Genomic DNA, 25,382 nt, shown 5'->3' with positions numbered 1-25,382 from the left:
GACCCAAATACATATGGCATTTTATTTCATGGTAAAGCTGCCATTTCAAACAAGTCAGAAAATCATGGATCTACAGAAAGATTGTTAGTGGCAGAAAGCTAGATTCCTGCCAATTCCCATATTTTGATACCTCAAAGATTTCAACCTAAATTATCAAAGATGTAATATGTATCAGGGAGTTGAACATAAAATAAGCCATAAAATTTCAAAGAGAAAGCATGAGTGAAGATGAGAAAGGCCTTTCTAAGAAGGATATAAAACCTAGAGGCCATAAAATTTTTAAATTGGTAAATTTCAATACACAAATTTTTTTCTCTATGGAATAAAACTACTGTAAACAAAGTCCAAAGACCAGTGTCAAATGAAAAATAAATATTTACAACACATATTGCAGCAAAGGACTTATTTCCTTAATTTATAAAAAGCTTATAACAGTTAATAAGAAAAAATGACAATCTGATATGACAATGGGCAAAAGATAAGAACTGGCAATTTTCAAATAAAGTTTCAGCCATTAAATACAAATGAATAAATAATAAAACTTACTAATTATTAGATAAATGCAAATCAAAATAAAAATGAAATACCTGTGGGGTTGACAAACATTTAAAATTCAATGTGGAGAAAACCGTAATTCCAAAGGATGCATGCACCCTGATGTTCATTGCAGCACCATTTACAATAGCCAGGACATGGAAGCAACCTAAAAGTCCATCGACAGAGAAATGGATAAAGAAGAAGCGGTACATATATACAATGGAATATTACTCAGCCATAAAAAGGAACAAAATAATGCCATTTTCAGCGACATGGATGGACCTAGAGATTGTCAGCCAGAGTGAAGTAAGTCAGAAAGAGAAAGACAAATAGTGTATAATATCGCTTATATGTGGAATCTGGAAAAATGGTTCAGACCTACTTATCTGCAAAGCAGAAATAGAGTCACAGATGTAGAAAACAAATGGTTATGTAGAAAACTTATGGTTACCAAGGGGGGAATGGGGAGAGAATGAATTGGGAGATTGGGATTGACATATATATACTACTATATATAAAATAGATAACTAATGAGAACCTACTGTATAGCACAGGGAACTCTACTCAATGCTCTGTGGTGACCTAAAAGGGAAGGAAATCTAAAAAAAAGTGGGTATGTGTATATGTATAACAGATTCACTTTGCTGTACAGCAGAAATTAACACAACATTGTAAAGCAACTATACTCCAATAAAAATTAATTTAAAAAAAGACTCATAGCAGAACAATAGGAGGGACAAAGGACAAAAGGTAAGATCAGTGGGAAAAATGAAAGGAATGGAAATAATTCAGCCTGAAGAGAAAAATGGAATCCAACAATTTTAGAGTGGGATTGACTAGAGAGATCTAGAGAAATGAAATCTTCCTCTTAATCACATCCGCCCCCAGTGCTAGTTCCGATTACACAGTGGTACAGTGGAGCTGGCTTGTACTAGTTTCAAGAAAAATAATTTAAAAAATAAAGTTTGATGATAGCCATTGTTGTTGAAATGTAGAGATACGCTCAGGTTACTGCTGTGGGAATATAAACTGATGGACTCTTGGGGAGGAAAATTTGGCTGTAGCTATCAATATTCACAGTACTTTGACTTAGCATTTCTACTAATAAGGAGATATACTACGGATATAGTTACAGCAACTTATGAAGATAGACTATGAGGTTGGGTTCCTTACAGTGTTTGTAACAGCAAAAAAATTTTAAAGGAGGGAGAGGAAGAGCAACAAATAAATTGACCTTCATCAGGACACTTGTAAAAAATAATTTAATTGTCTGACAGCACCAAGTATTAGCAAGGTTTCTGAGAAATGTTAAGTGTCTTCTGCTCAGGGGTGTGGGGAGGGATGAGTGCTAACATTTAGACACAGTTTGGCACTTCTGGTGAAACTGACACGACCTAGAAATTCCAGTCCTAGAAATATATCTTTAAAAATTGATGCACATGAGAATCAAGATACATCTATAAATATGTTCATAAAAGCATTTTCTACAATAGGCACAAACTGGAAACAATCCATATGTCCATTGACATTAGAATTGATTTTTTCACTGAGATTTAGTTATACAGTGAAATACTATTATAGAGTAATAAAATGAATGAACTCAGCTACCTGCCATGATATGGATGAATCTCATAAATGTAATGTAGAAAAAAAAGCAAGAAACAAAATTCATAAAGTATGGTTCCATCTAAATAAATTTTATAAACAGAAATATAAATTATCCTATTAAGAAATGCATCCCTAGTAGTAAAATTTTTTAAATGCAAGGAAATTATTATCACGAAAGTCACGATAGAGTGACATCTAGTAGGTAGAAATAATGCTGTAATTAAGTAGGAGTCCACTGGGGGTCTTTAGGTGGTAACAATGCTCTATTTCTTGACCTGAGTAGTATCTAAATAGTGTGTTTGCATGCATGCGAGTGTACACGTTATATATGTTATATACCACAATAAAATAAGGACAAAAGAAATTCTAAATCTATTGGGACATCCTTAGATGACTACAATGCCATCATCAAAGAAAAGAATGAGATAGCTCTTGTTTCCTTTAGATTTTTTTGGAAGTATATTTGATTCACAATATTTCAGGTGTACAGCAAAGTGATTCAAATATATATATATATATATATATATATATATATATATATATATATATATGTGTGTATATATATATATATACACACACACACACACACATTTCTTTTCCATTATGATTTATTACAGGATATTGAATATAGTTCCCTGTACTATACAGTAGAACCTTGTTGTTTATCTATTTTATATATACAAGTTTGTATCTGCTAATCCCAAATTCCCACTTTAACCCTCCTCAACCCCATTTCCCCTATGGTAACCGTAAGTCTGTTTTCTATGTCTGTGAGTCTATTTCTGTTTTGTAAATAAATTCATTTGTATCATATTTTAGATTCCACACATAAGTAATATCATATGGAAATGTCTTTGTCTGAATTACTTCACTTAGAATAATAATCTCTAGGTCTATCCATGTTGCTGCAAATGACAATATTTCACTTTTTTATGGCTGAGTAGTATTCCATTGTATATATGTATACATACCACATCTTCTTTATCCATTCATCTGTCGATGGACATTTAGGTTACTTCCATGTCTTGGCTATTGCAAATAGTTCTGCAATAAACATCGAGATGCATGTATCTCTTTGAATTATAGTTTTCTCCAAGTATATGCCCAGGAGTGGGATTGCCGGTATCATATGGTAACTCTATTTTTACTTTTTGAAGGAATCTCCATACTCTTCTCCATAGTGGCTGCACAAATTTACAATTCCCACCAACAGTATAGGAGGATTTCCTTTCTCCACACCCTCTCCAGCATTTATAATTTGTAGATTTTTGATGATGGGTATTCTGACCAGTGTGAGGTGATACCTCATTGTAGTTTTGATTTGCATTTCTCTAATAATTAGTAATGTTGAGCATCTTTTCATGTTGCTGTTGGCCAAATGGACATCTTCTTTGGAGAAATGTCTGTTTAGGTCTTCTGCCTATTTTTTGATTGGGTTGTTTGGTTTTTTTGTTTGTTTTGTTTTGTTTCATTTTGTTTGATATTGAGCTGTAGAGTTGTTTGTATATTTTGGAAATTACTCCCTTGTTGGATGCATCATTTACAAAGATTTTTTCCCATTATATAGGTTGTCTTTTAATTTTACCTGTGGTTTCCTTTGCTGTGCAAAAACTTTTAAGTTTAATTAAGTCCCATTTGTTTATTTTTGTTTTTATTTCCATTATTCTAGGAGACAGATCAAAAAAATATTGCTACAATTTATGTCAAAGAGAGTTCTGCCTATGATTGCCTCTAGGAGTTTTAGAGGATCCAGTCTTACAGTTAGGTCTATAATCCATTTTGAGTTTATTTTTGTATATGGTGTTACAGAATGTTCTAATTTCATTCTTTTCTATGTAGTTGTCTAGTTTTCCCAGCACCACCTATTGAAGAGACTCTCTTTTCTCCACTGTATAGTCTTGCCTCCTTTGTTGTAGATTAACTGACCTTAAGTGCATGGGTTTATTTCTGGGCTTTCTATCCTGTTCCATTGATCTATATTTCTGTTTTTGTGCCAGTACGATACAGTTTTGATTACTGTAGCTTGTAGTATAGTCTGAAGTCAGGGAGCCTGATTCCTCCAGCTCCTTTCTTCTTTCTCAAGATTACTTTGGCTATTTGGGGTCATTTGTGTTTCCATAAAAATTTTAAAATTGTTTGTTCCAGTTCTGCAAAAAATGCCATTGGTCATTTGATAGGGATTGCATTAAATCTGTAGATTGCCTTGGGTAGTATGGTCATTTTAACATACTGATTCTTCTAATCCAGGAACACTGTATATCTTTCCATCTGTTTGTGTGGTCTTCAATTTCTTTCATCAGCATCTTGTAGTTTTTGGAGTACAGGTCTTTTGCCTCTTTAGGGAGATTTATTCTTAGGTGTTTTATTCTTTTTGATGTGATGATAAATGGGATTGTTTCCTTAATTTCTTTTCCGATATTTCATTGTTAGTACATAGAAATGCAACCGATTTCTGTAAATTAATTCTGTATCCTGCAACTTTACCGAATTCATTGATGAGCTCTAGTACTTTTCTTTTGGTGCCTTTAGGATGTTCTATGTATAGTATCATGTCATCTGCAAACAGTGACAGTTTTACTACTTCTTTTCCAATTTGGATTCCTTTTATTTCTTTTTTTTCTCTGATTTCTGTGGCTATAACTTCTAAAACTATGTTGAATAAAAGTGGCAAGAGTGGACATCCTTGTCTTGTTCCTGATCTTAGAGGAAATGCTTTTAGCTTTTCACCATTGAGTATGATGTTAGCTGTGGGTTTGTCATATGTGGTCTTTATTATGTTGAGGTGTGTTTCCTCTATGCCCACTTTCTGGAGAATTTTTATCATAAATGGATGTGGAGTTTTATCAAAAGCTTTTCCTGCGTCGATTGAGATGATCATATGCTTTTTATTCTTCAATTTGTTAATGTGGTGTATCACATTGATTGATTTGCAGATATTGAAAAATCTTTGCATCCCTGGGATAAGTCCCACTTGATCACAGCATATGATCTTTTTGATGTATTGTTGGATTTGGTTTGCTAGTTTGTTTGTTTTTTTTCAGGATTTTTGCATCTATGTTTATCAGTGATATGGTCCTGTCATTGTCTTTTGTTGTGGTATCTTTGTCTGGTTTTGGTTTCATGGTGATGGTGGTCTCATGAACGACTTTGGAAGTGTTCCTTCCTCTGCAATTTTTTTGGAATAGTTTCAGAAGGATTAGTGTTAACTCATCTCTAAATATTCTGTAGAATTCACCTTTAAAGCTATCTGGTCATGGACTGTTGTTTGTTGGGAGTTTTTTAATTACTGTTTCAATTTCAGTACAGGTAATCAATCTGTTCATGATTTCTGTTTCTTCCTGGTTCAGTCTTGGGGGAATGTACTTCTCTAGGAATTTGTCCATTTCCTCTAGGTTGTCCATTTTATTAGCATGTAGTTGCTTGTAGTAGTCTCTTATGATTCTTTGTATTTCTGTGGTGTCAGTTGTAACTTCTCCTTTTGCATTTCTGACTTTGTTGATTTGGGCCCTCTCCCTTTTTTTCTTGATGAACCTGGCTAAAGGTTTATCAATTTTGTTTATCTTTTCAAAGAACCAGCTTTTAGTTTCATTGATCTTTTCTACTGTTTTCTTACTCTCTATTTCATATATTTCTGCTCTGATCTTTATGATTTCATTCCTTGTACTAATACTGGGTTTTGTTTGTTCTTTCTCTAGTTGCTTTAGGTTTAAGATTAGGCTGTTTACTTGAGATTTTTCTTGTTTCCTGATGTAAGCTTGTATTGCTATAAACTTCCCTCTTAAAACGCTTTTGCTGTGTCCCATAGGTTTTGGAACATAGTGTTTTCCTTTTCATTTGTCTCTAGGTATTTTTTGATTTCTTCTTTGATTTCTTCAGTGATCTGTTGGTTGTTTAATAGCATATTGTTCAGCCTCCACATGTTTTTTGCAGTTTTTTTCTTGTAGTTGATTTCTAGTCTCATGGCATTGTGATTGGAAAAGATGCTTGATGTGATTTCAATTTTCTTAAATTTACCAAGGCTTGATTTGTGGCCCAGTATGTGATATGTCCCAGAGAATGTTCCATGTGCACTTGAAAAGAATGTGTATACTACTGTTTCCAGGTGGCATGCTCTATAAATATCAAGTCCATCCAGTCTAATGTGTCATTTAAGGCCTGTGATTCCTTATTGATTTTCTGTCTGGATGATCTCTCCATTGATGTATGTGGGTGTTAAAGTTCCCCACTATTACTGTGTTACTGTCAATTTCTCCTTTTATGTCTGTTAATATTTGCCTTATATATTGAGGTGCTCCTATGTTGGGTGCATATACATTTTCAGTTGTTATAGTTTCTTGGATTGATCCCTTGATCACTATGTAGTATCTTTCTTTGGCTCTTGTAACAATCTTTATTTTAAAGTCTATTTTGTCTGATATAAGTATTGCTACTCTGGCTTTCTTCTGATTTCCATTTGAATGGAATAGCTTTTTCCATCCCCTCACTTTCAGTCTGTATGTGTCTCTAGATCTGAAGTGGGTCTCTTGGAAACAGCAAATATACAAGTCTTGTTTTTGTATGCATTCAGCCAGTCTATGTCTTTTGGTTGGAGCATTTAGTCTGTTTACATTTAAGGTAACTATCAACATGTATGCTCTTATTGCCATTTTGTTAATTGTTTTTGGATTTGTTTTCGTAGGTCTTTTTTCCCCTTTCTTCTTTTGTTCTCTTCTGATGTGATAACTATCTTTAGTGTTATGTTTGGATTTCTTTTTCTTTTTTGTGTGTATATCTATTATAGATTTTTGGTTTGCAGCTACCTTGAAGTTTTGGTATAGCAGTCTATATATATACCTGATTGTTTTAAGTTGCTGATCTCTGAATTTCAAATACATTTTAAATACCCTGCATTTATACTCTCCTCCCCTCATGATTACTGGTTTTGATATCATATTTTACATCTAATTGTTTTGTGTATCCCTTAACTACTTATTGTGGATACAGATGATTTTACTTCTTTTGTCTTTGAACCTCCCTACTAGTTTGTGTGTGGATGATTTCCTACCTTTACTATATGCTTGCCTTTACTGGTGTGCTTTTCCATTTCATAATTTTCTTATTTCTAGTTGTGGCCTGTTCTTTTCAGCCTAGAGAAGTTCCTTTAGCATTTGTTGTAAATTTGGTTAGGTGGTACTGAATTCTTTTAGCTTTTGCTTGTCTATAAAGCTTTTGATTTCTTCATCAAATCTGTATGAGATTCTTACTAGGTAGAGTATTCTTGGTTGTACCTTTTTCCCTTTCATCACTTGAAATACATCATGCCACTCCCTTGTGGTCTGCAGAGTTTCTGCTGAAAAATCAGCTGATAGCCTTATGGTAGTTCCCTGGTATGTTATTTGTTGCTTTTCCCTTGGTGCTTTTAGTATTCTCTCTTTAGCTTTAATTTTTGTCATATTGATTACAATGTGTCTTGGTGTGTTCCTCTTTGGATTAATCTTGTATGAGACTCTCTGCATTTCCTAGACTTGGGTTACTATTTCATTTCCCAGGTTAGGGAGATTTTCAGCTATTTTCTCTTCAAATATTTTCTTGGGCCCTTTCTCTCTTTCTTCCTTCTGGGATCTCTGTGATGTGAATATTAGTGCACTTGATGTTGTCCCAGATGTCTCTTAAACTGTCCTCCTTTCTTTTCATTCTTTTTTCTGTTTAGTGGCATGAGATAGCTCTTGAAGTACTCATGTATAAGGTCTCTAAGACACGTTACATGAAAGAAACAAGGTGCCAAAGTGTTCATAGCAGGAAGTTTTTTGTGTAAATAAAAATGAAAGATAGATACATAGATGATAGATACATGGATACATACATACATATGTATATACATTCATATATAAATAGATGATGAGGGACTTCCCTGGTGGCACAGTGCTTAAGAATCTGCCTGCCAATGCAGGGGACATGAGTTCGATCCCTGGTCCGGGAAGATCCCACATGCCATGTGGAGCAACTAAGCCAGTGCGCCACAACTACTGAGCCTGCGCTCTAGACCCTGCGTGCCACAGCTACTGAAGCCCGTGCACCTAGAGCCCATGCTCCACAACAAGAGAAGTCACTGCAATGAGAAGCCTGCGCACTTCAATGAAGAGTAGCCCACGCTCGCCGCAACTAGAGAAAGCCAGTGCACAGCAGCGAAGACCCAATGTAGCCAAGATAAAATTTTAATAAATAAATAAATAAATAGATGATGAATAGATACTTAGGTAGATGTGTAGATAAAAACAGAGATGATAGAGAAATATATAGATAATTGGTAGATAAATAGATACATAGATATATGATAGATGCATAAATAGAAAGATAGATACCTTGATAGCAAGATACCTGCATAGATACCTAGATAGATAAATGCACAGGGAGAGAGAGAGAGAGAGCTGTACATAGATAGGTAATAGATAGATAATAGATTGATAGATGAATGGATACATAAATACATAGATTACATAGACAGGAAGATAGATACATAGAAACATGAGGTGCAAATGTTATATGATAATAGATAAATTAACTCAGAGTTGCATAGATGCAAAAATAGACGAGTGAATAGGTATATAACTGATAGACAGGATGCATGTGTATAGATTTGGGGGATTTTTGGGAGGGAATTACAAGAAAATTTATATGAAAATAACCATAAAATATGTGGCATTATTTGTGAATATATGCCATTTTGATATATTATTTAATATGATACTTGACTTAAAAAAAGATACAGGAGTCATTACTCTCTTCATTCACAGCTTTCACCTGAGTCCTTCAACAGGGAGGGGTGACTTCAGCAAATGTTCTAATGAGCTTTTTATCTGAAAGGCTGTGTGAGGTGGGTCAACTGGTCCTACTGCCCCCTGCATGGGTATCTTTTGCTTCAGGCCAATTAGATAAGAGCGAACTCGTCAGAGAACATGGAAGGCTCAGAGTTGGGGAAGGACTCTGCTTTCAGGCAGAGCTGACTTCACTCACAAACCTGAAGCCAAATCTAACAGCTTGGCAAACCACAACAGCATTGCTCAGACATTCATTCATTCATTCATTCACTTCTACACAAACATTTATTGACATCTACCAAATGCTGAACTGGCCCTAGACCTTGGGAACATAAATATGAAGTGTCTCCCTGTAGGGATATTACATTATAATGGTGGAGAGAGGCAATCAGTATGTGATTACATTATCAAAAGTTTATAAGTATTAGGTACACTGAAGAGAAATAAAGCAAGCAAAGGAGAGAGTAATAGCAATTTGCCTATTTTAGATGGGTTGGTCAGGAAAGGCCTCTCTGAGATGGTGACATTTGGGCAGAGTCTCAAATGAAGAGAAAAACAGTGATGTAAAGATCTTGGGGAAGTGCATGCCAGGTAGTGGGGAAAGCAAGTGCAAAGGCCCTGAGGTCAGAGTGATCTCAGTGTGTTTAAGGAAAGGTCTGATGTCAACTGTGGCTTGGGCAAAATAAAAGATGAAGTTAGAGAGGTCGGCAGAGGCCAAATCAAGTAGGATCTTGTGAGCTCTGGATATTATTCTCTGTGTGCCACTGGAGCATCAGCCAAGGTCTTAACTAATACTGTTGATAACTGTCATAAGCTCGCTGGGCTTTCCAGGTGTTTGATACAGATGCATTCTTTCCTAAAGCATTTTGGGAGGTTTTTCAGAGACAACCCACTCTCCATACCTTCCCCTGACAGGAGGTATCTCCCCTGCAGCTCCGCAGGCATAGGTTAATGCTTATGAGTGCTTCCACATTCCAGAGCTTCTGGCAGTACCCCTCCAGCTTCTTTCTGTGAGCTCACCTCTTCTCTCCATGTAGTGTTCCTGCTCCCTGCTTCACTCTCACAATTCTGATTCCGGTTTACAAGAATCACTCAAGCGTTATTTATTTATTTATTTATTTATTTATTTATTTATTTACTTACTTACTTACTTATTTATTTATTTATTTATTTTTGGCTGTGTTGGGTCTTCATTTCTGTGTGAGGGCTTTCTCCAGTTCCGGCGAGCGGGGGCCACTCTTCATCGCGGTGTGCGGGCCTCTCACTATCGTGGCCTCTCTTGTTGTGGAGCACAGGCTCCAGACGCGCAGGCTCAGTAGTTGTGGCTCACGGGCCTGGCTGCTCTGCGGCATGTGGGATCTTCCCAGACCAGGGCTCGAACCCATGTCCCCTGCATTGGCAGGTAGATTCTTAACCACTGCGCCACCAGGGAAGCCCTCAAGCGTCCTTTTATGAAACCCTCTGGGAATGCAGGCTGCCCCCAGTTCAGCAAGCTCACCTCTCCACCATTAGCACAGAGAGCCAGCCTCAGCCTCTAGACATGGGCCCGACATCGGTTCCCTGCGTCCACCAATTACGAGAGACATTTAACCAGTTCTCAAGTGGTCCTGAAGTAGACCCTCTCCTTAGGCTGGTGTTCCTCAAGCTCGACACTACTGACATTTGGAGCTACATATTTTTTGCATGTTGTGAAGGACTATCCTCTGCATTGCAAGATATTTAACAGCATCTCTGTCCTCCAGATGCCAGTAACATCCCTCCCGTCATGACCATCCAAAATGTCTCCAGACATTGCCAATGTCCCCTGTGGAGAAAAATACCCCCAGCTGAGAAGGAGCTTCAGTCCTAGACTGCAGGTGAGGGGAAAGCAAGCTTCCCAGAGGGAACGGGTGTCGCTCTCGCAAAGCCCAAGGCAACAGATCTCTTAGTCAATTCAAACTCCACCTAGGCCTTCCCAGCCTGTTTCATACCCTAACTGGTGAGGGCTCAAGGCTTGCAACACCAGTTTTCAGTACTTTTCCAAGTACTGCAAAGGTCCCCTGGCATCTCCCTGAGAAACATGGGAATATTTGAAACCCAGAGTCCTGGAACCTTAGTCAAAACTGAGACATCAGAGTCCCATTCTCATATCCTATTGTCAAATCATTTTTTGGAGGAAAAAAGAGCATACATCTGCATCACACTCATATTTACTAGTATGTTCTCTGCATAGAATATCTCTGGGAAGGTTCACAAGAGAGTTAAAAGATAATATTTGTTTTTTCTGAGGAAAGGAACTAGGTAATGGGACAAGCAAAGACAGAAGGTTTTCACTTTTGTAACTTTTGAATTCTAAACCATATTATTATCTATAAAGTTACTTTTAAAAAGGAAAAAGAGCCGAGAATTTTTTAAAAATTTTAGAACCTTATAAGGAGAGACAGGATTGCATAAGGAAAAGCATACGTGGAGAGGCTAAATTCTGGGAAGGCAAGATAGCCCAACTGTTCTGTGGTCCAAGCATGCTCTGGGATTAAAATGAAGTAAATGAAAGCAATTTGTGCAATTTTTCTACAAATATTGCAAGTTCACAGGATTTTCCCTCTAAAGGATGGATTCCACCGGAAGACTACAAAATCAACGTATTTGTTCATCCTTTCTTTCAACAAATATTTGGGTACCTGTTATGTGCCAGCCACTCTTCTAAGTGCTGAGCATAAAGGATTGACCAGAACAAAACTCCAGCCCTCATATATTCTAATGCAGGGAGAGGTGAGAAAGTGTAAAATAAAGGTAAATAAATTATACAGTATAGCAGAGGGTGGGAAGTGCTAAAGAGAAAAAGAAAATTGTAGAGGATAGAAAAGGAGTTCCAGGTGGAGAGGTGCATACTGAAGTTTTAAATAGGGTGGTCAGGGAAGGAGGATTCAATGAGAAGATGACTTGGGGGAGGGGAAAGACTTTAAGATTTTCACACAGGGCCACATGCTCAGAAGGGCCCCATACTTGGTTTGACACACTACCTCATTGTCTTGAAAATCTTAATAAATTTTTAACAAGAACTCCCACATTTTCATTTTATATTGGCCCCGCATATTAGGTAGGGGATCCTGCTTTCAGATAATTGGGGATGAGCTTTGTAGGAAAGGGGAATAGCAAAGAGCATATCTGGAGTTTACAAGGAGCAAGGAGGCCAGGGAGACTGGAGATGGAGTCAGGACAGTAATGGGGTGATGATGTGCCACATAATGTGAGATCATCCTCTGGGTGGGATGGAGAACAGTTTGTGGGGTTTGAGCAGTGGAGTGACCCCACATGTATTTTAAAAGAATAGCTCTAGATTTTTATTGAGAAGAGACTATAGATAGGCAAGAACAGAATTGAAGATACCATTCAGAGGTATTGCAATAATCCAAGTGAGACATGGCTTGGACGTGTTGTTAGGGTGAAGGTAGTGAGAGATGGTCAGATTCTGGATGTGTTTTGGAGGATTTGTCAGATTTTATATCGGGTCAGAGATTGAAAGAAGAGTCATGGATGGCTCTAAAGTTGGCCTGAACCACTAGAAGGATGGAGTTGCCATTTTGGGAATGTAGAAGGCTGTGGGAGAAGCAAGTTTTCCAGGAAATAAGAAGAATTCACTTTTAGACATTTTAAGCTTAAGCTATTTCACCTCTAAAAGGAGATATCCAATAGGTAATTGAGTATCTGTGTTGGGAGTTCAGAGGAGAAACTACATTGACAATATATATTTAGAAATTATTAGCTCAAATGGATGACATTTAAAGTTATGGGAGAAGATGAATCAGCATGCAAGTGTACAGAGAGAAAAGTTCAAGGTCTGAGTTCTGAGGTGCTCCATGGTAGAGGCAGAACATGAGGGGGAACCAGCAAAAGGAAGGCTCCTAAAGTACACTGCATATAGAAAAATTACCATCCAATAAAAACTGAATGAGAAGAGTATCTCTTAATATACTGGAAAAAACAGTGGCATTCAGCACTGCAGATATACACAGTTTTGACATCAGTCCAGGCTTTGGTAAGAGCTCCCAATTTAGATGATCCACTAGCAAATGATATAACTGACTAGCAGAAGAGTAATGAATCTCAAGCCGTGGAAATGGATAATTATTATTATTGTTGTTGTTAATAATTTAAAAAGAAGAAAGAGAGAAATAGAGTCTGGACTTGTAGGATGTCCAAAAATCCCAGTTTCCATGATACTGAGGCAGTTCCCAGGATGCAGGATTTTCATGCTAAAAGTCGGAAAGTCCCAGGCAGATGAGTTGGTCATCCCAACATTGTGTCAGTCTTTTATTTGAATCCATTCTTCCCAGCTAATACCTTATGGTTTCTCATCTGTAAAAACAGGAGTAATACAGGATTGTTATTAAGGTAAAACAGGAATATTGTATATCAGAATGCCTGATGTTTAGTAGGTAGTCAGTAAATGATAGCTATTATTAATATTAGGAGAAACCTATCTTGTGTACCTCGGTAAACCCTAAGGACACCACTAGATTATGGCAAGCAAATTATTTCGTGTTCACAGTTATGATCCAGAGTTACAAAGGAACATTAATTATGTTCATCATATTTCTGTTTAGCACCATTATCCATTGAGAGGTATAGGGATCATGACATGAAATAAGAGGAAGCCCAACACAATATTTGGTTCTATCATAAACAGTATTTACACCATCATAATAATATTAACATTGGCTATTGACTTGCAACTTATATAATTAAACTATAGACAAATTATGGGGAAATTAACCATAGTTTCAGAACAAAGTATAAATGCTATTAATCTGAATATTGTCAAAGTAGATCTATAGCTATCAAAAGAAGAGTGGAAACGGGGTAAAGAGAGGCAGTGGAATTATCAAGATCCAAAGTGTGAAATTAAATACCATGTCTTGTTTATGGAAAACAAAGCAGAGATTTAAACGTATTGTTTAAAGATGCCTGAATACACGTGGAGGAACTGAGACTAGTGATAGAACCTTTTCAAAGGATGGAGAAATTGGGATTGATGGAAGTGATCTAAATCCTCGCTCATCATAAAATGGCAAGGTGTAAAGTTGATAAATTTTTTAAACGGTGTAATGTTATTGTTGAGAAGTATGGAGTTAACCACGACAAGAAAAAAATAGAAATGATTAAAATAGTATCTGGGAACAGGATTGGAGTGGAGGCAGGAGACAGCCTCATACAGAAAATACATGAATCAGTATTTTCATGATAAACCTCTCTCTCTCTCCCCCCATCTGATTTTAATAGTTTGCATTGATTCTATTTATGAAAGAGTTTTTAAAAATAAAAAGAGGAAGAAGCATATAAAATTGGCTGCCCATTCAGAATAATTTTTCAAAGAATATTTGAGTGCTTAAAGGCATTTAGCTCTTCAGAAAACTGAGCTATTTCTAGTGACTCATTCTTTGAGTATGTAAGAAAACCAAACTTTTACTCTACCCAGTTCCTCCTCCATTCAGAACCTGGGCCACTATCAATATGGCTCCTGAAAATTGTATTCTCATATCTTGATTGCACTTTATTTAGATAAGACTGACTAATCAACCAGCTACTATATTAGTTAGCTTGGGCTGCTTTTAAGAAAATATCAGAGACTGAGTGCCATAAACAACAGAAAATAATTTTCTCACAATTCTGGAGGCTAGAAGTCCAAGATCAAGTGCTGTCAGGATTGGTTTCTGGTGAGGCCTCTTTGCAATGTTGGGCATCTTTTCATGTGCCTGTTGGCCATCTGTATGTCTTCTTTGGAGAAATGTTTATTTAGGCCTTTGGCCCATTTTTCTGTTGGGTTGTTTGTTTTTGAGTTGTATGAGTTGTTTATATTTTGGAAATTAATCACTTATCAGTCACGTCATTTGCAAAGATTTTCTCCTAGTCCATACATTGTCTTTTCATTTTGTTTATGGTTTTCTTTGCTGTTCAAAAGCTTGTAAGTTTGATTAGATCCCATTTGTTTATTTTTACTTTTATTTCTATTGCCTTGGGAGACTGACCTAAGAAAACATTGGTACTATTTATGTCAGAGAATGTTTTGCCTATTTTCTCTTCTAGGAGTTTTATGAAAACCACCATTTTTAATGAAATCAAACCTCCCCCTCAGGATAACAGCTCTAACATACCAGCTGCCTAAATTTCGATGTTGTGCATCATCTGGTATGCAAAGTGTTCCTTTTCAATTTGGATTTGGCAGAAACTTCAAAACACACAGGTAGTCTAGTAGCATCTGTACCAGGTTTCAGAGGGTTAACAGTTCTCCCATTGGTCAAGAAACTTTCCCAGCAGCTCATTTGCATTCTGAGTATCTGTATTTGTTTTCCATTGCTGTGTAACAAATTATCATAAATTTAGCAGCTTAAAACAACATGCATTTACAGTCTCACAGTTCCTGTATGTTAGAAGTCTGGCACAATGTAACTTAGTTCTCTGTTCAGGGTCTCATGAGGCTGCACCAAGGTGTCTACCGGGCTGTGGTCCCACTGGAGTTTGCGATCCTCTTCAGGTTCATCCAGGTTTTGGCAGAATTCAGTTCCTTTTGGTTGTGGGACTGAGGTTCCTGTTGGCTGTCAGCTGGGTGTCACCCTCTGCTCTTACAGGCCACCCTCAGGTTTTAGCCACATGGCCCCCCCCATTAACAGTTCACCACATGGCTGTTTGCCTTCTTCCAGGCTAACAGGAAAATGTCTCCCTGATGTTTCACCTTTTAAAGGGCTCATTCTAATCTAATCCACAGATCACATTCAAATTTTGTCAATTATCCCAACAATGTCTATTATAGGTCCAGGATCATACATAGCATTTAATTGTCATGTCTCTTTTATCTCAAGTTCCTCAGTCTTTCCCAACTTTTATGACCTTGACATTTTTTTAAATTAATTTATTTTATTTATTTATTTTTGGCTGTGTTGGGTCTTTGTTGCTGCGCACGGGCTTTCTCTAGTTGTGGAGAGTGGGGGTTACTCTTTGTTGCAGTGCGCAGACTTCTCATTGCAGTGGCTTCTCTTGTTGCGGAGCATGGGCTCTAGGTGCACGGGCTTCAGGAGTTGTGGCTCACGGGCTCTGGAACGCAGGCTCAGTAGTTGTGGCACACGGGCTTAGTTGCTCCGCAGCATGTGGGATCTTCCTGGACCAGGGCTTGAACCTGTGTCCCCTGCATTGGCAGGCGGATTCTTAACCACTGCGCCACCAGGGAAGCCCTGACCTTGATATTTTTTAAAGAGAACAAGCCAGTTACTTTCTAGAAAATCCCTATAATGGATTGAATGTTTGCACACCCCCCTACAAATTTGTATATTAAAGCCCTAATCTTCAATGTGATGGTATTTGGATATGGGGCCTTTGGGAGCTAAATAGGTTTAGATGATGTTGTGAGATTGGGACCCTCATGAAGAGATTAGTGTCCTTATAAGAAGAGGAAGAGACCATAGCACCATCTGTCTGTCTGTCTGTCTGTCTGTCTGTCTGTCTCTCTCTCTCCCTGCCATGAGGATACACTGAGAAGGTAGCTGTCTGCAAACCAGGAAAAGAGCTTTCACCAAAACCTGACCATGCTGGCCACCTGATCTCAGCCTCTAGAACTGTGAGAAATAAATTTCTGTTGCTCAAGCCAACCACACTATGGTATTTTGTTATCGCAGCCAGAGCTGACTAAGAGGGTCCCTCAATTTGGGTTTGTATGATATTTCCTCATAATTACATACAAGTTTTATATTTTGGCAGAAATACCCCAAAAGTGATGCTATGTTCTTCTAATGGCATCCTTTCAGGAAGTACACAATGTCAATTTGTCCCAATACTGGAGATGTTTATAAGAGAGTGTCTATCAGATTTCTCTGCCATAAAATTAACTGACAAGTATTTGGCATTAATTAATAAACAATTAACATGTAGTCTGTGTGGAGATCATTCTGAAAATATGTAAATATCTGTTCCTCATCGAGCATTCATTCACTGGTTTTATTTTTATTTATTTATTTATTTATCTTTGGCTGCGATGGGTCTTTGTTGCTGCACACAGGCTTTCTCTAGTTGCGGCGAGCGGGGGCTACTCTTCGTTGCGGTGCATGGGCTTCTCATTGTGGTGGCTTTTCTTGCTGTGGAGCATGGGTTCTAGGAGCACGGGATTCAGTAGTTGTGGCACATGGGTCAGTAGTTGTGGCTCACGGGCTTCTCAGAGTGCAGGTTCAGTAGTTGTGGTGCATGGGCTTAGTTGCTCTGTGGCATGTGGGATCTTCCCGGACCAGGGCTCGAAACTGTGTCCCCTGCATTGGCAGGCAGATTCTTAACTACTGCACCACCAGGAAAGTCCCCATTCACTGGTTTTAGCATCCACTGATGAATCTTCCCTGAATCAATTATTACTATAATGATTGCAAAATGCTTCTAGTTCATCATTCCCTCTACACTTATTAGTTGGCATCTTACTGTGAGGCAGTTTTCCCTTCTCCCCCAATTTTTTCTTTCTTTAATTATGCATTTATTTATACCAGTAAGAACTCATGGATTTCTATTTTACTGAGTGGATTGCATATGTTACTATTATTATTTGTTTTGATGCTTGAATTGTCCCAGATTTAACAAGAAGAATCCCCTTTAAGCAGATTCTTATGTCCTTATGACACATCCCTTACTATTCTTTGAGCAATTTTAACTGTCTGGCACAAAAAAAAAAAATCTTCCAGGTTCATCTTGTACTTGTCATTTTTTCCCATATCTGGAATTAGCTATTTATCCAAGGATCATTTCTTTTAGTAGAAGATAGTATTTAGAAACCAAGATCTGGGCACTGGTTGTACTCATTGTTACTGGGATATTATAGATTTTAGGTCCTCACAGGAAATAGAGCTAGAAATATATGAATACATGCATACAACTTATAAATCTATTTTTATATCAATCTACTTGTACAGATTCAAAACCATGGGTTCACACCAATATTTCCAATTCCAAACCAACACCGCAGGGTTTTTTTTCCAGCCTCTGCTTTTCCATACTTGTAATTCCCTTCTCACACTGTGAGAAATTTGGATTCCATTATTCTCAATATATTTCCTTCCTCAGTCAATGCCCCAGTATGTAAGCAATCTTCTGACCATTCAGACTGTCTTCTTGGCCCTGGCCTTGGCAGCCCCAGCCTCTCTGGCTGAGCCATTGGCCCCAGTCCCAGCAAACACACCAACCACAAAGGTCAAGTACTCAGCCCTAGCCATCCTGGATACACTGGCTAATTCTTTAGTACTGCCACCACCAATCATCAGCTAATTCCTCATCCCCAGCTCTGCCAACCATGTTGACTGCACCAATCAAAAAGATAAAATATTTTAAAAACCTAGATAGTGCTGCTGTGCTTAAAATTGTTTAAAAGATATTGGTGGAACAGAAGAGAGAATCCAGAAATAAACCTAAATATGCATAGTGTTTTTGTTCATAATAAAGATGTCATTTCTGATCAGTGAATTTATATGCAATCTAGTCAGTGGGGTAAATAAAATAGTGTTGGGGGAATTGAAGAATGTTATGAAAAATAAGGCTGGATTCAAATCTCACTGTTTATACCAAAATTAATTACAGATGTATCAAAGATTTTGTATAAAATAAATCTATACAATTCCTGAATAAAGCATGAATGAATCTATATTAGATCCTGGAGTAGAAAAAGACCTTTCCAAGAAAGATATCAAAGCAGTGAGCTCTAAGGCAAAAGTTTGATAAACTTAACCACACCAAATTTATAAATTTCTCCTTGACAAATAAATAAATACATAAATAAATAAATCCTAAAAATCATTGACAAACTGGGGAAAGATACTTGCAGTACAGGAAAGCAAATAGCTGATATCCTTAATTTTCACAAAACTTTATATAAGTAGACAAAATAAATTCAAATAAAAAAGCTAAATAGAAAAATAAGCAAAGGATAAAGAGGTAGTTAAAAAATAAATAAAAGTGTAGATGGACAATGATTTTCAGCCTTACACAAAGGTAACAAAATGAGAACAAAGATGATGGAATGCAATGTTTCTCCCATGAGACTGGCAAGAATGTAGGGTGTCTTCATGGATCCACGAAGGCTGTGAACACGCATAACTTCCTCTGGAGTTGTGTGGCACAGCAGCCCTAAGCCTGAGCAGTCGAGCATGAAATACAATCATTCTCATACATTGTTCTGGAATGTTGCCAAAGGGTAAATTTGTCGACTCCTCCTGGAGAAAAATTTGACAATTGATTTCAATATTTAAAATGTAAAGACTCATTAACCCAACAATCCCACTGCTAGTTATTTACCCTAAGGATATTCTGGCAAAATATGCCAGAGTATCTCTTCAACTCTTCAGGGATATTCACTGCAGTCTTTTTCATAATAGTGAGAGAGAAAAAAAATGGAACCAACTAAATTGTCTGCCATAAGGGGCTTGTTAAACAAAGTATAGGTACATTCAACTGCTATATTAAAATGCCACAATTAAATAGAATGTGTTCTAAGTGCTGATATGAAAAGATTTCTGAAATTTTTGTATTATATAAAAAAAAATAAAACAAAATTTTTAGTAGAAATCTTTTTGTACAAACAAAAAATTTTATACAAAGAGATGAATACAGATATGCAGCTATGAAAAGATTTTTTTCAAGGCCATCTGAAACAAAGGCACAGCAGGAAAGCAATAGCCTTATTCTAATGTTGACCTCAGAGCTGGGTTGTTTTTGACTGAGAAGGCCTAACAGAAAGTGCCTCAGCAAGGGCAGTTTGATTTCTTGCAGTTTGAGATACATTCGAGAAATGCCCCAAATTCTGGACTCTGTCTACTCTATCTGGTCTTTTTCTGCTTGAAAACAAGTCAGTTCTTGCCTGGACTCATCTCTCTCATAATTTTTTTAAGAATATAAACAGATAGTTTTATTTTTTAATTTTTTAAATTGAAGTATAGTTGATTTACAATGTTGTGTTAGTTTCAGGTGTATGGCAAAGTGATTCAGATAATTTTTTTTCAGATTCTTTTCCCTTATAGGCTATTACAAAATATTGAATATAGCTCCCTGTGTTATACAGTAGGTCCTTGTTGGTTATCTATTTTATATATATTAGTGTGTATCTGTTAATCCCAAACTCCTAATTTATCCCTCCCCCGCTTTCCCCTTTGGTAACCATAAGTTTGTTTTCTATGACTGTGGGTCTATTTCTGTTTTGTAAATAAGTTCATTTGTATCTTTTTTTAGATTCCATATATAAGAAATATACGATATTTGTCTTTCTCTGTCTGGATTATGTCCAGACATAACTTTGCCTGATAATCTCTAGGTTCATCCATGTTGCTGCAAGTGGCATTATTTATTCTTTTTTATGGCTAAGGAATATTCCATTATATATATATACCACATCTTCTTTATCCATTCATCTGTTGATGGATATTTATGTTGCTTCCATGTCTTGGCTATTATGAATAGTGCTGCTGTGAACATTGGGGTGCATGCATCTTTTCAAAATAGATTTTTCTCTGCATATATGCCCAGGAGTGGCATTGCTGGATCATATGGTAACTCTATTTTCACTATTTTAAGGAACCTCCATACTGTTCTCTATAGTGGATGCACCAATTTACATTCCCACCAACAGTGTAGGAGGGTTCCCTTTTCTCCACACCCTCTCCAGCATTTATTATGTGTAGACTTTTTGACAATGGCCATTCAGACTTGTGTGAGGTGATACCTCATTGCAGTATTGATTTGCATTTCTCTATTAATTAGTGATGTTGAGCAATTTTTCACATACCTGTTGGCCAACTGTATGTCTTCTTTGGAGAACTGTCTATTTAGATCTTCTGCCCATTTTTTGATTGAATTTTTTTATTGTTTTGATATTAAGCTGTAAAGCGGTTTGTATATTTTGGAAATTAATCCCTTGTCAGTCACATCATTTGCAAATGTTTTCTTCCATTCTGTAGGTTGCCTTTTTATTTTGTTTATTGTTTCCTTTGCTGTGCAAAAGGTTTTAAGTTTAATTAGGTACTATTTGTTTATTTTTCTTTTTATTTCCAATACTCTAGCAGACGGGCCCAAAAAGATATGACTGTGATTTATGTCAGAGTGTTCTGCCTATGTTTTCTTCTAGGAATTTTATAGTATCTAGTCTTACATTTAAGTTTTAATCCATTTGAGTTTATTTTTGTATATGGTGTTAGAGAATGTTCTAATTTCCGTTCTTTTATATGTAGTTGTCCAGTTTTCCCCAAACTTACTGAATAGACTGTCTTTTCTCCATTGTATATTCTTGCTTCCTTTATCATAGATTAGTTGACCATATGTGCATGGGTTTACTTCTGGGCTTTCTATCCTGTTCCATTGATCTATATATCTGTTTTGATGTCAGTACCATACTTTTGATTAGTGTAGCTTTGTAGTATAGCCTCAAGTCAGCCAGCCTGATTCCTCCAGCTCTGTTTTTCTTTCTCAAGATTAATTTGGCTATTTGGGGTCTTTTGTGTTTCCATACAAATTAAAAAATTTTTTGTTCTAGTTATGTGAAAAATGCCATTGGTAATTTGATAGGAATTATACTGAATTTGTAGATTGCCTTGGGTAGTATAGCCATTTTAATGATATTGATTCTTCCAATCCAAGAACATGGTATATCTTTCCATCTGCTTGTGTCTTCTTCAATTTCTTTCATTAGTGTCTTATAGTTTTCAGAGTACAGGTTTTTTACCTCCTTAGGTAGGTTTATTCCTAGGTATTTTATTCTTTTTGATGTGATGGTGAATGGGCTTGTTTCCTTAATTTCTCTTTCTCATCTCTTGTTGTTAGTATATAGAAATGCAACAGATTTCTGTGTATTCATTTTGTATCCTGCAACTTTACCAATTTCATTGATGAGCCCTAGAAGTTTTCTGGTAACGTCTTTAGGATTTTCTATGTATAGTATCATGTTGTCTGCAAACGGTGTGAGTTTTACTTCTTTTTTTCCAATTTGGATTCCTTTTATTTCTTTTTCTTCTCTGATTGCTGTGGCTAGGACTTCCAAAACTATGTTGAGTAAAAGTGGCAAGAGTGGGCATTCTTGTCTTCTTCCTGATGTTAGAGAAAATGCTTTCAACTTTTCACCGTTGAGTGAGAGGTTAGCTTTGGATTTGTCACATATGGCCTTTATTATGTTGAGGTGTGTACCCTCTATGCCCGCTTTCTGGAGAGTTTTTATCATAAATGGATGTGGAATTTTATCAAAAACTTTTTCTGCATCTATTGAGATGATCATATGCTTTTTAATCTTCAATTTGTTAATGTAGTGTATCACACCAATTGATTTGCAGATATTGAAGAATCCTTGCATCCCTGGGATAAATCACACTTGATCATGGTGTATCATCCTTTTAATGTATTATTGGATTTGGTTTGGTAGTATTTTGTTGAGGATTTTTGCATCTATGTTCATCAGTGATATTGGCCTGTAATTTTTCTTTTTTGTGGTTTCTTTGATTTGGTATCAGTGTGATGGTGGCCTCATAGAATGAGTTTGGGAGTGTTCCTTCCTCTGCAATTTTTTGGAATAGTTTCAGAAGGATAAGTATTAACTCTTCTCTAAATGTTTGGTAGAATTTGCTTTTTAAGTCATCTGGTCCTGGACTTTTATTTGTTGGGAGTTTTTTAAATCACAGATTCAATTTCAGTACTTGTAATTGGTCTGATCATATTTTCTTTCTTCCCAGTTCAGTCTTGGGAGATTGTACCTTTGTAAGAATTTGTCCATTTCTTCTAGGTTGTACATTTTATTGACATTTAGTTGCTTGTAGTAGTCGCTTATGGTCCTTTGTATTTCTGTGGTGTTGGTTGTAACTTCTCCTTTTTCATTTCTAATTCTATTGATTTGGCCCTTTCCTTTTTTTCTTGATGAGTCTGGCTAAAGTTTTATCAGTTTTGTTTATCTTTTCAAGGAACCAGCTTTTAGTCTTATTGATCTTTTCTATTGCCTTCTTAGTCTCTATTTCATTTATTTCTGCTCTGATCTTTATGATTTCTTTCCTTCTACTAACTATAGGTTTTGTTTGTTCTTCTTTCTCTTGTTCCTGTAGGTGTAAGATTAGGTTGTTTGTTTGAGATTTTTCTTGATTACTGACGTAAGCTTGTATCACTATGAACTTCCCTCTTAGAACTGCTTTTGCTGCATCCCACAGGTTTTGGATCATTGTGTTTTCATTTTCATTGTCTCTAAGTATTTTTTTTATTTCCTTTTTGATTTTTTCAGTGATCCATTGGTTGTTTAGTAGCATATTGTTTAGCCTCCATGTGTTTGTGTTTTTTGCAGTTGATTTCAAATCTCATAGTGTTGTGGTCAGAAAAGATGCTTAATAAGATTTCAATTTTCTTAAATTTACCAAGACTTGCCTTGTGGCCCAGCATGTGATCTATCCTGGATAATGTTCCATGTGCACTTTGAAAAGAATGTGTATTCTGCCGCTTTCAGATGGAATGCTCTACAAATATTAATTAAGTCCATCTGGTCTAATGTGTCATTTAAGACCTGTGTTTCCTTATTGATTTTCTTTCTGGATAATCTGTCCATCAATGTAAATGTAAGTACAGTGTTAAAATCCCCTTCTATTATTATGTTACTGTCAATTTCTCCTTTTATGTCTGTTAATATTTGCCTTATATATTGAGGAGTTCCTATGTTGGGTGCACATATATTTACAATTGTTATATCTTCTTGGATTGATCCCTTGATCATTATGTAATGTCCTTCTTTGTCTCTTGTAACAGTCTTTATTTTAAAGTCTATTTTGTCTGATATAAGTATTGCTACTCCAGCTTCGTTTTGATTTCCATTTATGTGGAGTACCTTTTTCCATCCCTCACTTTCAGTTTGTATGTGTCTCTAGATCTGAAGTGAGTCTCTCATAGACAGCATATATAAAGGTCTTGCTTTTGTATCCATTCATCCAGTCTGTGTCTTTTCCTTGGAGCATTTAATTCATTTGTGTTTAAGATAATTATTATTATATATATTTTTTAATTAATAGCTACTTTATTTATTTATTTATTTATTTATTTTTGGCTGTGTTGGGTCTTCATTTCTGTGCGAGGGCTTTCTCCAGTTGCGGCAAGCGGGGGCCACTCTTCATCGCGGTGCGCGGGCCCCTCACTATCGCGGCCCCTCCTGTTGCGGAGCAGCTCCAGATGCGCAGGCCCAGCAGCCGTGGCTCACGGGCCCAGTTGCTCCGCGGCATGTGGGATCCCCCCAGACCAGGGCCCGAACCCGTGTCCCCTGCATTAGCAGGCAGACTCTCAACCACTACGCCACCAGGGAAGCCCCCTAAGATAATTATTGATACATATGTTTTTATTTTCATTTTGTTAATTGTTTTTGGATTTGTTTTTGTAGGTTTTTTTTCCCCCTTTCCTCTTTTGTTCTCTTCTCTTCTTATTTGATGATGATTTTTAGTGTTGTGTTTGGATTCCTTTTTCTTTTTTGTGTGTATCTCTATTATAAATTTTTGGTTTGCTGTTACCATGAGGTTTTGATATAGCAGTCTATATATATATATATATATGCTATATATATATGTATATATATTTGTGTGTATATATATATGATTGTTTTAAGTTTCTGATTTCTTAATTTCAATGCATTTTAAATACCCTGCATTTGTACTCTCTCCCCTCATGATTACTGGTTTTGATATCATATTTTACATCTAATTGTTTTGTGTATCCCTTAACTGCTTATTGTGGATACAGATGATTTTACTACTTTTGTCTTTGAACCTCCCTACTAGTTTGTGTGTAGGTGATCTCCTACCTTTACTGTAGGTTTGCCTTTACTGGTGAGCTTTTCCATTTTGTAATTTTCTTGTTTCTATTTGTGGCTTTTTTTTCTGCTTAGAGAAGTTCCTTTAGCATTTGTTGTAAAGCTCATTTGGTGGTGCTGAATTCTTTTAGCTTTTGCTTGTTTGTAAACCTTTTGATTTCTCCATCAAATCTGAACAAGAGCCTTGCTAGGTAGAGTATTCTTAGTTGTAGGTTTTTCCCTTCCATCATTTAAATATATCATGCCACTGCCTTCTGACCTGCAGAGTTTCTACTGAAAAAATCATCTGATAGCCTTATGGGAATTCCCTTGTATGTTATTTATTGCTTTTCGCTTGTTGCTTTTACTATTTTCTCTTTATCTTTAATTTTTGTAAACTTCATTACTGTATGTCTTGGCATGTTCCTCCTTGGGTTAATCCTGTATGGAACTCTCTGTGCTTCCTGGACTTGGGTGACTGTTTCCTTTCCCATATTAAGGAAGTTTTCAGCTATCATTTCTTCAAATATTTTCTCAGGCCCTTTCTTTCTCTTCTCTTTCTGGGACCTGTATAATGTGAATTTTAGTGTGTTTGATGTTGTCCCAGAGGTCTCTTAAACTGTCCTCATTTCTATTTATTCTTTTTTCTTTAT

At 36.5% G+C, this 25,382-nt stretch overlaps 1 long non-coding RNA gene across 1 annotated transcript in view; it reads left to right on the top strand.

Annotated features, from left to right (window-relative positions):
• The window catches only part of LOC309636003, a 702,830-nt gene extending 678,331 nt beyond the window's left edge, over positions 1-24,499 (top strand). The window contains exons 2-3 of the long non-coding RNA XR_014249164.1: positions 22,981-23,919; positions 24,252-24,499. This is a non-coding gene — a long non-coding RNA (uncharacterized lncRNA). The remainder of the gene's footprint in view (positions 1-22,980; positions 23,920-24,251) is intronic.
• The last annotated feature ends 883 nt before the right edge of the window (positions 24,500-25,382 follow it).

The sequence above is a fragment of the Balaenoptera borealis genome, assembly GCF_965194805.1.
Source record: "Balaenoptera borealis genome assembly, chromosome: 1".
In the NCBI taxonomy this organism is placed as follows: domain Eukaryota; kingdom Metazoa; phylum Chordata; class Mammalia; order Artiodactyla; family Balaenopteridae; genus Balaenoptera; species Balaenoptera borealis.
This window is presented reverse-complemented; position numbering and strand designations above follow the sequence as displayed.